The sequence below is a fragment of the Nicotiana tomentosiformis genome, chromosome 2 (genome assembly GCF_000390325.3).
Source record: "Nicotiana tomentosiformis chromosome 2, ASM39032v3, whole genome shotgun sequence".
Classification (NCBI taxonomy): Eukaryota; Viridiplantae; Streptophyta; class Magnoliopsida; order Solanales; family Solanaceae; genus Nicotiana; species Nicotiana tomentosiformis.
The window spans coordinates 14,047,307-14,061,053 of NC_090813.1; the positions used below are offsets into that span (position 1 = coordinate 14,047,307).

At 36.0% G+C, this 13,747-nt stretch overlaps 1 long non-coding RNA gene across 1 annotated transcript; it reads right to left on the minus strand.

The window, feature by feature from the left end:
• Nucleotides 1-804: 804 nt before the first annotated feature.
• LOC104100842 (uncharacterized) lies at nucleotides 805-2,761 on the minus strand. Its single transcript, XR_687353.4, has 3 exons — nucleotides 2,420-2,761; nucleotides 2,249-2,333; nucleotides 805-893 (listed from the first exon to the last, which is right to left on the minus strand). It is a non-coding gene; the product is annotated as an uncharacterized lncRNA (long non-coding RNA).
• Between the last annotated feature and the right edge of the window lie 10,986 nt (nucleotides 2,762-13,747).

The following is a 13,747-nucleotide window of genomic DNA, read 5'->3' on the forward strand; positions in this document are numbered from 1 at the left end:
ATATGATTTATTGCCGCTAAAAATAATTAACTTTAACGGCAACTGTTTGATGCAGTTATGATGGCTGCTAAACCCAATATAAAAATGGCTAATTATGCTTATTTAGCGTCCTTTTATATAGCCACTAAATTTAAAATAATTGCCGCTAAAAGTTCGTATCTTTAACAACAATTATTTTGTGGCAATTAGAATTGCAATAATATCCCTTCTCAAAACATCTTAGTTTGCCCTTTTAGCGTCCATTTCAATGGCTGATATATTTAACTAAATTGTCGCTAAAAGTCTATCTTTAACAACAATTGTTTTTAGTGCTAAAACTCACAAGCTGTAATGGAAATAATTTAGGCACCATTAATAATACTCCATCCGTTCCAATTTATATGAACTTGTTTGACTAGGCACGAAATATAAGAAAAAATGAAAACTTTTGGAATTTGTGGTCCTAAACAATTCAAAAAAGGCCCCAGAGTATTTGTGTGGTTATAAAAGCTTCTCATTAAGGGGTAGAATTGTAAGTTTAAACAAAATTGTTTCCAAATTTAGAAATGGGTCATTCTTTTTGGAACGGACCAAAAAGGAAATAGGTTCACATAAACTGGAATGGAGGTAGTAGTTACTACATTCGTCCATAATATGTTCCAAACAACAAAATGTATTAATATTAATTCAAAAATATAATATATCTTACTAAATCTTAACAAACAAAAGGAAGAACTAATAAAAAAAATTAATGTCACATTAACTTAAAAAATAAACTTATATTGTTTGAACTAAATAGCTAATGCTATTATATAATTAATCATTACGAATGATAGTCTTCAAATAATTTTCGCAGCTTTTCATCATATTTAAATCTTCCACCCGCTAAATTATTGAATATCAGAGTGTGTGGCCTGAAATTATAAAAAATCTGTGTCAAAAGATAAAATATAATGTGAAAAAACATATTGAAGACTCCATCACTGCCGGTCTGTATATTCTTTTTCAGCCTAACTCCCTCACCTAACATTTATTAGCAGAAACAACTAGATGGATTAATAGGCGAGCAAAATGGATAATGAAAGAGAGATTATTTCTTTGTTATAATCGAGGGAAAAAAAAAATCAAAAGCAGAATATTAGCTTGGAGAAGTGAAAGGAAGCTGCATTCCAAGTTCATTAGCAAATGTTATAGTCGCCAAGTTCTTTTCCTTAAACATAGATACTAGAATATGCTTCCTTAAACAAGTTCTTTTTGCTTACAAGCACAATAACCTCGACAAAACCTTAGGCGTAGTCATATTGTATGTGTCACAAATAGTTGAAATTACTCTAGAAACTATAGTCAACTTAAGAATAATTGTTTCTGATAAGAACTTAAACATAACTACAATTCCAAGACTAAGTTCTATGGACCAGTACAATAAGACACTCATAAAACCTTCACACGACTGATATGAAGTTATGTCCAAATATAATACCTATCGCACGACATAAAACTTTTTAACTAGTAGAGATGAGCTACATGAATCTTCTATATCAATATAAGTTTTGTATAACGTTCCTTAGAAACAAAAAACACTTTAATTCCAACAAATGAGATGATGCCTTTATTTTTTAGCTACGTACGAGAATTTATTAAATTATAAAGCTTTTTATATTAGTTTCTAGTATATCAGCAGGTCATGTTCTCCTTGAAATTTTGCTTTTAAGTAATCACATTATATACTATGAAAAAACAGCCACAAGAAGCAAGGACAAGTTTACTACATATCATTCTGATACACATGTAAGTCATTCTAAATCAAGTAAAATCTACACAACAAAGGGAAGAGTTACACTAGTATAAATCACACGATATTTCCAAATATCCCGTCAATATTTTACAAAAGCTTCTCTAGTTTATTTTATTCCAAGGCAAGAAAGAAGGGTCATCAACTGGAGGAGGAGTCCATATAACTGAGAAGTTCACTCGCATAGCAGAGGAAAAAACACATTTTTGTACTAATATTAACTTATGGTTGAGCAAAATGTTACTACAAATTACAACAGAAAGTTGGATGGTTAAGATGTAGTAGGTGATTATGGTATCTGACAGTATTCACTATTATCACAACCTTACGACATTAACAACCGTGGAAAGAGGAAATATATAAAAGCAAGAAGCATCCAAGAAAAGCACAAATACAACAACAAATTAATAAAAATCAAGGAGATAAACTCAAACAGTAGAAAACACAAACAATAGCGCCGACAAAGATGAGTATTACCGTGGGAATGTAAAGTATTTTCGGCAACACTAAGTATCCTTGATGTATATGGTACTCGTTCATGGCCACTGTTGGCGTCAGGAACCTGATAAATATTAACACACTAGTTAACAATACTTTTATAGGATTAAATTTTCGTAAAAATGTCTAAAACTTATAAAATCGAGTTACCTATTTAGTTGAGGTGCCATTGATATTTTGACGCATAGGTTCATTAGGAGCATATTTGCGCATGAATTGTCTCACTTGGAGTAATTTTGATTGCATCATCTCCTGATTTTGTTTCATCAGATTCATTTTTTCATTGTGTTTCTCCTTTAACTCGGTTATCTCCTATTCTAACCTTTGTACAGCCTCACTAGACGAATCTTCTGCATCAATATTTTCTTAGGAAGATCTACTACCCCATAGAATAGAAGGAGTTGGACCAAGTCCTAAACCACGAACATACTCACTTTTTTCATTTCCCAACACTTGAGAATACACATCGCCTTCCCAAGAAACATTACGAGGAGGTTGGTTAGTAGATCTTTCATCATTGCTCATCCCTTCATTTATCATATCATAAACATAGAATACACAATAAATTCAATTTTAAAATTCATTTATTCTCTTCTAAGTTTTTTTCTAATTGTTTTCTTATTTAGAAAATAAAAGAAAGAAGTGCTCTTACAATTGCCTTGGCAGAATCATCATCCAGTGGTCTACCATCCTTAAGTTTTTTATAAGTTAATAAAAAATATTTCTGCTCGTATAGGCTCTATCCCATTTACAACCTTACACAATAAATTGATGGCATATATGCATGACAAAAAAAGCTTTTAAAATATTATAGTTAGTAATTTTCATAGGTTTACCTGCTCATCCATCAAGGTGGCAATACTTTTGGATCCTCCCGTGTGAGGCACCTTTTGATTGGCCTTATTATTTCTATTTGCTTGCGTACGTCTCTGTCATTGAAACAATAAAACGATATCTTATAAATTATAAATATAAACTAAATATAACTAAAATGAAAACACTATGCAAATAAGCAACTAGGGGTATTTTCAAGATTAGTTGATACCTTAGCTTTATCAGAACGCCAATAAGAGACAAGACCACTCCATTGATCCTGCGGTATGCGACTTGGTCTATTTTTTAGCAAAGCGTCTTTAGTCTTATATTTTCACATATACTCACCTTTTAAATCGCACCTGTAATCTTTCCATTTCTTTCCTAGTGACTTTAAGACATAAGCTTCTCCACGTTTTGCGATAGAGAACTTCTTCTGAAACAATAAAAGCCAACAATTGAAGAAAATAGCATCTATAAAATTATGAGCTTTTTATAATAATAATAATAATAATAATAATAATAATAATAATAATAATAATAATAATAATAATAATAATAATAATAATAATAGCTACTCCATACCCTCAAAAAATCTACCAATTTCTTTTTTTCTCACATGAACCGTGTAATGCCTCCAAAGGCATCATGTATCATTTCTCTCATATCATCGCTCCTTAAAGTTGACTGGGTGTGATTATTTACTTGAGCATTATTTGATCCCTTTAGAGATTCCCCATGACAATACCAAGTATCATATGACGGCATACTACCATTAATCATAAGATGATCATATGCTTTAGCCCTATTTACTTGATCGATTAGCACACATTTAATATAAGGCCATGTAATTTTTTCTCCATCTTGTTTTCCAGAAAAAAGCATAGTTTATAAAATCTTCTACTCCGTCCAAGTATTCTTTAGTAACTCTGTCACAATACATCCATCTTTTATTTTTAGGAATGTCCATAATATTCAAGATATTCTTTTCTTTTCTGTAATTACTGTAATAGCTAAAAATAATTAGGAAAAAGGAGGAGAATTCTTAGTGAATCAAGAAACACGAAAGAAGCAGACAAAATAAGAGATAAAATTACTCTACAAAAGCAAATCAATAACGGTGTTGTATGCCATCCTTTTTTCTAGCACCAATGAGTATAAGTTCACGGCTTAAATTTAAATAGCATTAAAGATTAGAGAATCATGATCTAACACCTATTACTCAAAGACATACATCCTAACAGATCCTTTTACATACAAACACATTGATCCAAATTCATCATATGACAAAGCCAGAATAACTACTACTTTAAAAAAGACACGGTTCTAGTCTAATAACTGACTAAAATCCCAATAAAATGCAACTTTCACCACTTAAAAAATCAAAGAAGATTAAAGCAATACCAAATCCAAAAGACGACTTGAACCTGGTATAATCTCAGGATAATCATTAATAATGAAGTTTATTATGATGCAATCAACACTATTTAAAATAAACAAAACCCATAATATGGCTTCCAGACTAAACCAACCTATTGTGATTGGAAAATCTAAATAAACTTTATTATAATGCAATTTTTCTCAAAAAAACATAAGAAGTCGCGACATACAGAAATCAATTCACCCACTAAAGAACACTAGCAAACTGTACACTAAAACACACCCATTTTATCCTACTAGTCTTAGGGTACGCACGATGCGCGTGAATCCTTCCTTAATGAATATAAATTTTAAAAAGAATAATATTTAGATATAAAATAAAAGTGTCAGTTTCTAAAGATGATCAGGACTATTGGTTGTGTATAACTAACTCAATAATTAAAGAAATTATCTCAGAAGTCCTCAATCATCAATAATTCAACTTAACATTTATTTCATGTTTGTAATTTTATAATTTTAGTTTCACGACAAGCTTGAAAATCTAAAAAATCTTGAAGGATACAATTTACAATATATAAGCAGGCAACTAATAATCTACAAACTTTAAATAAACTCAAAATCAAAGTACAATAATAAACAAAAAAAATATACTAAAAAAATAAAGCAAGCTAGTAAGAGAATATACCATTGAAAGCTAGCTAATGAACCTACTCATATTTAGCTAAATGTATCATGGATTAAAAATTAAAAGATCTCATAAATTATCTTGTTGTTTTTATGCCCTTTATCGATCTCATATTTAGCTAATGAACCCGTACCTCTTCTTTTTTAAATCTTTTATTTTTCCTTTATCTATTTTTTATCATTTATATATAATTTAGGTGTAAGACATATACAAAGTGAAATCTAATAAAGCTATAGTATTATAACTTTCTACATAGTTCAAATGAGAAACAAAATAATAATAACTAAATTTTAATTAGTTTTAAACTCCTAAATATTAAAAAAATAATTAAATGACTATTGAATGAAGTGTTTCTTATAATATTTAATTTTTTTTGTGATAAAGATCAAGTTTGAAAAGAAAAGGAAAAAGGTTAGTTTTAAATTTTAGTCATTCATTCTAGATAAATAAGCGCACGTTTTTTATTTAATCAATATGTTATAATGGCTAAAGGCTAAAAATTTGGAGTTCTTATTTAGTTTAACAAGAAAATATTTAATAATCAAAATTTTAGGAGATTTAAGTATCCTAAATATTAGGAAAGTAACTTAAATTATAATTGTGTCCAATTTAAAATATATTTTAGAGGGTAAAAAAGGCAAACGATATTTCGCTATGAGCCTTCGTGCTTTTAATATAGCATAGATATATGGCCACTAGCTGTCACGACCCAAAATCACACATGTCGTGATGGCGCCTATATCAGTACTAGGCAAGCCGACAACATCAATAACCCACATTTTTTTTTTAAGTTTGAAAACATAATAATTTGAATTTAATAAAAGACCTCACAATTACATATACAAATACACTCCCAAAACCTGATGTCACTGAATACATGCGCATCTATATATTACAAGTCTGAAAAATACGGTCTATAATAGTTTGAGACCAAATACAGTAAACAAGGAGATAGGGAAGGAGAGACAAGGTCTGCGAAACACGGCAGCTACCCCTGAATATCCGAAAAATCAACTGTGCGAAAGAATCAACACCCACTGTGTCCGGAATCACTTGGATCTGCACACGAAGTATAGGGTGTAATATGAGTACAACCAACTCAGTAAGTAACAATAATAAATAAGAACTAAAAGTAGTGACGAGCTTCACAGCTAAGTCCAAATACAATAATTTTCAACATAAAAGGGTAGGCATGCGCTCAAGTTCAACATTTAAAATTCCACAGTAATTTCATATTAACTTCGACTGACACAGAGGATAATGTCTTTCAGAAATTTCCAAAACAATGATATATGACAGCTGAAATGCAGCAACAATGAAATCAATGCACCCTCTCAGAGTAACAGTCACTCAGTCCTCCCATTCACTCCAACCTCACAGTCACTCATTCTTCTCAATCACTCGGCACTCGGCACTCGCATTCAGTAGGTACCTACTGTCACGATCCAAAATCCATTAAAGGTCGTGGTGGCATCGCACGCTGCTCTCAGGTAAGCCAACAATTAAATAATTAACTTCTTACTCATTTTAGTACTTTTGAAATCATAATTTTCTTCGATTAATATGTACGAGATGAAATTTACAAGTGAGTGGCAATATTTTTATAACTTTTGTAACGACCTGGCCGGTCGTTTTGAGAGTTAGAGCCCCGATCCCCGATTAACTGCTTTTTCCGTATCTATTTCTGCTATTGTGACTTGCTGGGAGGTTTTATTTTGGTTTTTGAGGAGTGTTTGGGACACTTAGTCCCTAAATGGAGGTTTAAGCCTTAGAATTTGGATCGTAGTCAGAACTGTATGAAGACGACTCTGGAATAGAGTTCCGTCAATTTCGTTAGCTCCGTTGGGTGACTTTGGATTTAGGAGAGTGTCCGGATTGTGTTTTGGAGGTCTGTAGCTCATTTAGAGTTGAAATGGCGAAAGTCGAATTTTGAAGTTTTGGACCAGTAGTGGAATTTTTTATATCGGGGTCGAAATCTAATTCCGGAAGTTAGAGTAGGTCCGTAGTGTTGATTATGACTTGTGTGCAAAATTTGGGGTCAATCGGACGTGGTTTGATAGGTTTCGGCATCGGTTGTAGAATTTTAAAGTTTCAAGTTCTTTAAGTTTGAATTGGAGAGTGATTCGTGATTTTAGCGTTGTTTAATGTGATTTGAGGGCTTGACTAAGTTCGTATGGTGTTTTAGGATTGATTAGTATATTTGGTTGAGGTCTCGGGGGCCTCGGGTGAGTTTCGGGTGCTTAATGGCTAGTTTTTGGACTTGAAATATAGCAGATTTCTGGTGTTTTTGTTTGAGAGAATCCTTCATCGCGTTCACTAGAGAGGTCTCGCGATCGCGTAGAGCATCTGGGAAAGTCAGCTGAGTTTGTTCTTCGCGTTCGCGAAGGTATGGAACACTTAGGCTACGCGTTCGCGATAAGGACCTCACGTTCACGTAGAGTTAGCGGTCAGATGGGTTCCATGCATGATAGCCTACGCGTTCGCGATGAGTGTCCCGCATTCGCGTAGGGTCAAGCTAGTTGAGCTTCGCATTCGTGACCAGTGCATCACATTCACGATGAGTATATTTTTGGTCTGAAGCAGCTTGTACTTCGCGAACGCGAGGCTTTGACCGCGTTCGCGAAGAAGGGCATACCTGGGCAGAATTTAAAGTTCAAAAATAAGGGTTTTGAGTTCATATCACAAAATTAAATTGGGAGCTTGGTAGAAGACAATCTTTCAAGAGATTTTTAGAGGAAGTCATTGGGTAATGATTCCTAACTCCTTTATGGTTATATCCCACTAATCTATGCTTGAATTCATCATTTAAATTCGGATTTGGGGTGAAAAATTGGGAAAAATTGAGAAACGTTCTTAGGCCGAATTTTGGGGTTTTGATTGAGATTTTGGTATCGGATTTGAGTAATTTTAGTACGAATGAACTCTGATTCCGAGATGTGGTCCCGGGGAGGCTTTTTGAGCGATTTTTCAATTTCTTGCGTTAGCTTTGATTTCATTAGCTAGATTAGTTTCTTGTAGTTATATTTAAGCTATGTAATTGATTTTGGCTAGATTTGGGCCACTCGGAGCCGGATATTCGTGGGAAAAGCATTGTGACTGATTGATTGAGCTTGGTTCGAGGTAAGTGGCTTGTCTAACATTGTGTGGGGGAACTCCCCTTAGGATTTGGTACTGTTTGATATGTGAGCGCCGTATACGTGAGGTGACGAGTACGTACACGGGCTATTTATTGTAAAACTCCGTTTCCCCCTAAGTTATAACCTGTTTTGTCCTTGTTTGAACTACACTAGCATATGTAACTATCCTGTTTAGATTAGAAAAGCATGCCTACATGTTTTAACTGCCTATTTAAACTCTGTGCAGCATGGTTAGTGAAATTTGCTGCCTTCCTTGACTTGCACTTAGTCTAATATGTAGGTTCTCCTGTTGTAACTGTTATTCCTGTTGATTGTACTACATATTTACTTTGGGACTACAGAACAGTATTCCGGGAGATCCCCCAGCACTACATATTTACTTTGGGACTACGGAACGGTATTCCGAGAGATTCCCCCGCATATTTACGTTAGGGACTATGGGACAGTATCTTGGGAGATCCCCCTGCTGTTATCACTGTGTTCTGAGCTGTTTTCTTTCATTTACTCTATCATTGTTAGATTTTCGTATCTATTATTACTGCTATATTTCATTCTATCTTATTTCACTATATTTATACCAGTATGGCCCTGACCTGATCTCGTCACTACTCGACCGAGATTAGGCTTGGCACTTACTGGGTACCGTTGTGGTGTACTCATGCACTTTCCTGCACATGTTTTCCATGTGTAGATCCAGGTGCTAGCTACCACCCTCGAGTCTAGTTGCATGGTTGCCGCTTCAGGAGACTTCAAGGTATATATTCCCGCGTCCGCAGACGTCAGAGCCCCCTTATATTCCCTTGTGTTAATTTCCACCTTGTTTTCTTCAGACATAAATGTATAGAGCAGATAGAAACTCTTAGAAGCTTGTGACTTGTGACATTCCAAGTTTTGGGAAAAAGTGAATATTGTATATGCCGAGTGGCACTGTTTCTCCTTATTAACTATATCTGTTAGCTGTTATCTTTGTGGTTTCATTTCATTTCCTCAATAATTAGGCTTAACTAGTCGTAGAGATTAGGTGCCGTTACGACAGTTCACGGAGGGAGAAATTGGGCCGTGACATAATATAGAACAAATCAAAAGCATCCCCAAAATCCGGTGTCACGAGTGCATGAGTATCAACTAGGAAGTAAAATAAATACAACATCTGTCCGGAATACAAATAGGACAGGAAAAAAAATACAAATAACTCTGAAGGAGACTCTGTTGGCTGCAAATCGTAACCTGAAATGTAGCTCGCGGCAAGTCCCCCACATCATCCGTGCCTCCGGGCCCAAAGGACCACCAGACATAAAGGTACCTGCACAAAAATGTGCAACAAGTGTAGTATAAGTACATAAATCCACGTGTATCCAGTAAGTATATAGCCTAACCCCGGAGGAGTAGTGACGAGGGGTCGACATCAACACTCAATAGTGGTCCAATAATATCAGGTACAATAGGGAGGTGAACAAATATGAGACAGAGTAAATAAATAAAATAAAAAAGTGTAAACATGTGGTACAATTATCCTCCTTACAATAAACTTAAGCTCTTAATTAGCGAATTCCTATATATATATATATATATATATAATGGACCTCACCAAATAGGTTGTTATAATTCGAATTAGGGAAAAACTCACAGATACTTTGGCTTCTTGCCAAATATTACGTACGATTCCATGAGGATATTTTTATAGAAATGCCAAGGCGTACGGCCCGATCCAACATAAGAACTTAAATGGTGCATTGTCGAGGGTCGAAGGGCACGAACCATAGATGCATCTATTAAACTGTCGAGGCAAACGACCCGCTCCCATGAGAGTGTGGTACATAAGTCCTACCGAGGCGAACGACCCGATCCCATAAGAAGTGAAATACGTAATCCTGCCGAGGTGAACGGCCCAATCCCATTAGAATAAGAGGCTTTGACGGGTCCTTGACCCCACTCACGAATAAACGTGTGATTTGTAATTTCTTTATCAAAAAACCTTTCAATGAAACATATATATATCCCGGAAACATGCCGTAAGAGGAGTAACATTATTCGGTGACTAATCCTGAACTCGTGAAGTCTCTACAAAAGCAATTCGAGTCTCAAGTAGTAATGTAAAATAGAGGAATTAAATAGGCAAGAGACTTCTCAAATAGTACAACTATAGCATGATGTGAACCTAAGTCTACCCGGACAATAACATGAATCTAACTACGTACGGACTCTCGTCACCTCGTGCGTACATAATCCCTGCAACAAGTTGGACACATTAAATATATCACCTAGGGGTAGTTTCCCCCTCACAGAGTTAGACATGAGACTTACCTCGCTCCGAAATTCCATAACCGGCTCCAAAGCCCTCTAACACCTCAAACCGATACCCGTCGCTCCAAAACTAGTCAAACAATGTGCAAACCAATAAAGATATACTCTAATACTCATAACAAATCAATTTAGACAAATTTCCAACTCCGTTTGAAAAGCCGATAAAGCAACCCTCGGGCCCACGTGCCTGAATTCCGAAAAGTTTCGAAGATAAACATTACCCATAACATTATGAACTCAAATATATGATTTATTCTCAATTCCATGCCCAATTCGTGGTCAAAATCCAAAAATATCAATTTTTAAGTTTACTACCAAAATCCCAAATTTTCCACGAATTTCCATGTTAAAATCTATATAAAAACCAAATATTTAACTTGCAATAGGTAGGAATCACTTACCTTGACATAGATGATGAAGATGGATCTCCAAAATCGCTCCTAGGTCGGCTCCCACGGAGAAAATGATATGAAATGAGCCAAACCCGTTTTTGCAAACTTATACACTGCCTAGGCGACCCTTCTTCGCGTTCGCGAGCCCCCCATCACGTTCGCGATGAACAAATTTCTCAAAAGCCCTTTTCAAATTCTTCTCAGATAGCCTCTAGTATAATGGTCATAACCTTTTGTACAAAACTCCAAATCACAAATAGTCTGACTTTCTGGAAACTAGACATATCATATATTGATAATCTTGCAATTCATTATATATTGCTAGATATAAGCTTCCAAAGTTAGCCATGTGCAGTAGATATTTCCAAACTCTTCCCGAACAGTCTGTAGTGTATCCACCATAACGTTTTGTACATAACTCCAAATGATAAATGGTTTACCTTTCTAAAACTAGACAGCAAGGGCTACAACTTTCATTATTGGATCATCTCCAGATTCGTTATAGATTGAGAGATATAAGCTTTCGAAGTCAGGCGATGGACAACAGAAATTCCTTCTTCGCGAACGCGAGAGCCTCTTCGCGAATGCGAAGAACAAAGTCCTAGCAGCAAAATCCTTCTTCGCGAACGCGAGGGGCTCCTCGCGAACGAGAAGAACAACACCAGAACCAGCAACCAACAGCATCAAAACACCCAAACTTGGTCTGGAACCACCCCGAATCACACCCGAGACCTCCGGGAGCCCGTCCAATCGTACCAACCAGCCCAATACATAACATGAACCTGCTCTTGGCCTCAAATAACATCAACCAACATCAAAACCACGAATCACACCCAAATTCAAGCTTTATGAACTTTAGAACTTCAAACTTCTACATTCGATACCGAAACCTATCAAATCAAATCCGATTGACATCGAATTTTGCACACAAGTGATAACTCACATTATGGACCAACTCCCACTTCCAGAATCGGAATCCGACCTCAATATCAAAAAGTCCACTCCCCGTCAAACTTCTCCAAAACCTTCAATTTTCCAACATGACCCCGAAATGACCTACGGACCTCCAAATCCACATTCGGATGCACCCCTAAGACCAGAATCACCATGCGGAGCTATTCCAAGGCTCGGAACTCCAAACGGACATTGATAACATCAAAATACACTTCAACCCAAAATTAGGAAATTCTTAAGCTTTTAAAAATGCCAACCTTCAGTAATAGGCGCCGAAATACTCCCGGGCTTCCCGATACTCAACCCGAACATACACCCAAGTCCGAAATCATCATACGGACCTATTGAAACCTTCAAATTCCGATTCTGAGGTTGTTTACTAAAACTCCAAATCTTAGTCAATTCTTCAAACTTAAAGTTTCTGAAATTAGAATTTTCTTCACAAATCAACTCCAAACCTCTCGAAATTTGATTCTGACCACACGTATAAGTCATAATACCTTAAGTAAAGTTACTCAAGGCCTCAAACTGCTGAATGACGCCCCAGGGCTCAAAACGACCGATCGAGTCGTTACACATGCGCTCACTGGGGGTGTGTACAAACTTCGGAGGGGCTCCTTTAGCCCAAGCGCTATAACAAGCCAGTCATGGCATAAATTAATGAAACATACTACGACGTGCTGCCCGATCCCATAAATATCCTCACAATTAGGCCCTTGGCCTCACTCAGTCATCAACCTCTCCAGTCTCTCGGGCTCTCAGAAATTATGATAAGCAGCCTAACAACAATGATATGATGCATCAACAATAGACAGGAGAGACTGAGATGTAATATGCAAGTAAAAATCGTGATTGAGTATGAAACAACAATTAATAGATAATTCAACATGTACACGACCTCTGTGGGTCCCAACAATGTCAACACATAGTTTAAACATGATTTGTAGATCAATTTCTCTAATACGTGGAAACATATACGGATATCAGCAGATTATTCAACTACACAGTTCCATGGAATTGACCAAGTCATAATTCCTACTGTGCATTCCCACACGCTCGTCACCTAGCATGCGCGTCACCTCAAAACCAATCACATATCACAACAATCCGGGGTTTCATACCCTCAGGACCAAATTTAGAACTGTTACTTACCTCAAACCGTGTAATTCTTTGTTCTGCAACGCCTTTGCCTCGCGAATCAGCCTCCAAACGCCTCGAATCTTGCCACAAATAATTCGATTCAGTCAATACAAATTATAGGAATTAATTCCATATGAAAATGCCAATTTTCCATCAAAATTCAAAATTTCACTCAAAAATTGCCCGTGGGGTCCACGTCTCGGAACCCGACAAAAGTTACAAAATCCGAAAGTCCATTCAACCACGAGTCTAACCATGTCAATTTTACTAAATTCCGACATCAACTCGACCCTCAAATCTTTAAATCTTATTTTGAAATCTCTATGCCCAAATCTTCTAATTTCACCTCAAAAACATGTAATTTAGTCGAAATACTAAATGATAATCCAACATTATTGACTAAAAATGATCAAAAATAACTTACCTCAAGTTCTCCTTCGAAATCCCTCAAAAAAATCACCAAAACCCGAGCTCAAAATGTCAAAAATGACAAAAATGTCGGAACTCCTCTATTTTGTACACTGCACAGTGCTTTCGCACCTGCGGCTCAATTTCTCGCTTCTGCGAGGCTACTTCTGTGGCTAATTCTCTGCTTATGCTGAGTCCACTACCCCAACTTCCTTCGCTTCTGCGAGCCTTGGACCGCATATGTGCAATCGTAGGTGCGGAACTC